This window comes from Galeopterus variegatus, unplaced genomic scaffold (genome assembly GCF_000696425.1).
Source record: "Galeopterus variegatus unplaced genomic scaffold, G_variegatus-3.0.2 Scaffold4744, whole genome shotgun sequence".
Lineage (NCBI taxonomy): Eukaryota > Metazoa > Chordata > Mammalia > Dermoptera > Cynocephalidae > Galeopterus > Galeopterus variegatus.
The window spans coordinates 175,636-178,856 of NW_007730855.1; positions in this window are offsets into that span (position 1 = coordinate 175,636).

Below are 3,221 nucleotides of genomic sequence, written 5' to 3' on the forward strand. Positions count from 1 at the left end.
GAAAAACAACCAAGAGAGTCTAACATCCTGAAAGCCAAGTGTAAAATCTTTCAGGGAGTAGAAAATTTTACCAACCATGCAAAGAAAGTAAGTCTGATGAAGACTGGGATCAGACCATTATAGTTTGCTCTGTAAAAGCCACTGATGAATTTGACAACAGCAGTTTCCCCTAATCAGTGGGGGAAATATTCTGACTATTATAAACTAAAGAGAAAATGGAAGAGGATTTAGAGACTGGGATTATAAATATTTTTTAAAGTAGTTTTCTGGGGGGATTTTTTTTTTTTTTTCCAAAAGAGACCAGAGAAACAGCAGTTGGTGAAGTGGACCAAAGGAAAGATTTTTTTTTTTTTTAATTTTAAGATGGGAGAGATAATAGCAATTTTCCAGTAAGAAAAAAATGATGACATAGGAGGGGAGAAGGGAGAATTGATAGAGTGAGTCTTTCAGTAAGTAAGTATTACACACAGTGAAGTGTTCGGCTTTGAATAAAATCACTCTCTAGAGAAGACAGTAAAAAGATATTGGAACAATGGCAGGTTGGTGGAAGAATATGGTGGTGGGAGTCTGAATGTTTTTAAGGTGCCACAGGTTGGGATATTCTGGAACAAACACTGAGATGGAGTATAGAACACTGAATATTATTAGGGATCAATACTTGTGGAAAGAAGAGGGAGGAAACAAATGGATGGAGGAAAATTCAAACCACAACATATGCCTCCCGAAGCTTCACCAACCCCAGAAAGAGCTCTGGGTTTGTCCCTCACTGCCTTTGTTCCGCCCTCATCCACTCCAGCTGGAAACAGACATTAGGTTTGGGCTTCCCTTGGAAGGATGGACTCTTGGGCTCTCGCTTACTGAGGTGGACCCTAGAGTTGCTAAATGCTGGAAGACATGTGCTGACCCCAGCAGCTGGGGTAACAGCTGTGCCTTCAAAAGGAAGCAGATGATGCATCTCTGTACCCACTGAGCAGAAATGTCCCCTCTTCTCAGTACAAAGGGGAGAGCAAAACTGATATCTGGGAGTGAGGAAGAAAAGTAAAACTGGGGGCCAGGAGAAGTGGAGGTCTTGAAGATACAGAGGAATTGTGAAACTGTCACCTAGGTGAGTGACAAGTGAATGTTCTAGAGAAACACAGTGTATGTTGATTCTAGGTCTAGTAATTATTAACTCCAAGTTCATAACTTGATATCAAACAGCTTGGTTGTTGGGTTGTCTCCAATGACATTCAACTATATACATGTAGTTGAAGGAGCAGAGTGAGAGAAGAATAGAATTGAGAAATCAAACAGTCGATATGGGGCCAGATCATTTAGGGATTTGCGGGCCATTTAAGGACCTTGCCTTTTCCCTCTGAGTTAGATGGCAAGACCTTTCCGTGTTGTTCATTTTAATCCTTTTGATTCTGAGAAATGATACACATATAAAAAATTGTACAGAACAGAAATGTAAAGCTCAGTAAATTGTCACAAAGAGATTATCCTTGTGATGGAGTTTGGATGTGTTGTCCCCTCCAAAACTCATGTGGAAATTTGATCTCCAATTTGGCAGTTTTGGAAACTGATTGAGTCATGGGGGCGGATCCCTCATGAATGGATTAATGTTCTCCCTGGGGGAGGGGGTATTAATGAGTGAGTTCTCGCTCTATTAGTTCCCACGAGAGCTGGTCATTTACAGGACTCTGGCACCTCCTCTGTCTCTCTCTCTTACTTCCTCTCATCATGTGATCTTCTTGTACCCACCAGCTGCTGCCACTTTCCACCATGAGTAGAAGCAGCCTGAGGTCCCTGTCAGATGCAGCTGTCCCAGAATCATGAGCCAAATAAACCTCTGTTCTTTATAAATTACCCAGTCTCAGGTATTCTGTTATAGCAACACAAAACAGACTAAAACAGAAAATTGGTACTGAGGAGTGGGGTGTTGCTAAACAGATTCCTGAAAATCTGGATGCATCTTTGGAGCTGGGTAATGGGTGAAGGTTGGAAGAGTTTGGAGGACTTAGAAGAAAAAAAGATGAGGGATAGTTTGGAATGCCTTAGAGACTCATGTGGTGGNAACAATGCAAGGATGAAGTAGATAAACCAGTTGCTGAAGACATTATTTTGGCAGTAAGGCAACCAGATGCTAATAGTGCAGAAAGTGAGAGGAAAGCCCCACAGGCATTTGAGAAGTCTGGAAGGGTGCCCCACCCATAACAGACCCTGAGGCCTAGAAGGACTGAGTTATCCTGGATGAGAGACCTGGGGTGCAGCTGCCCTTGGGATCCTGCTTCCTGCATACCAGCTGCTCCGGCTGGAGTGGCCCCAAGTGTGGTTCATGCAGGAGCTCTGGTGAGTAGAGGCCTGAAATCTCAGTGGTGTCCACATTGTGTTAAGTCTGCAGGCTGGCAGGACATGAGAGCGAGCTGTGGAGGCGTGGCAGCCTCCACCCAGATTCCAGAGGATGTATGGAAAAGCCTGGGGGCCCAGGCAGAGACCTGCTGCAGGGGCGGAGCTACCACAGAGGACATCTACTAGAGCAATGCCGAGCAGGAAAGTGGGGTCAAAGCCCCCACAGAGAGCTGCCACCAGGGAAATGTCTAGTACAGCCAATGCACCAGGGCTGCTGCCAGGACNGACTAAAACAGAAAATTGGTACTGAGGAGTGGGGTGTTGCTAAACAGATTCCTGAAAATCTGGATGCATCTTTGGAGCTGGGTAATGGGTGAAGGTTGGAAGAGTTTGGAGGACTTAGAAGAAAAAAAGATGAGGGATAGTTTGGAATGCCTTAGAGACTCATGTGGTGGCGAGCAGAATGCTGATAGAAATGTGGACGGTAAAGGCCATGTGGATGATGAGGTCTCAGATAGAAGTGAGGAACTTACAGGGAATTGGACAAAATATCACCCTTGCTACACCATAGCAAGGAAACTGGCTGCATTGTGTCAATGCCCTTGGACTTTGTGGAAGTTAGAACTTAAGAGCTGTGAACGAGAGCATTTGGCCAAAGAAATTTCTAAGCAGCAGAGCATTAAGGAAGCTGCATGGTTGCTTTTAAGAGCCTACTCTGAGTTATGGCAGCGAAATCATGACGAAAAGCCAGAATTTAAAAGGGAATCAGAGTGTAAAGATTTGGAAAATTTGCAGCCTGGCCATGTGGTAAAGAAGTAGAGAGCCTGCAAACAATGCAAGGATGAAGTAGATAAACCAGTTGCTGAAGACATTATTTTGGCAGTAAGGCA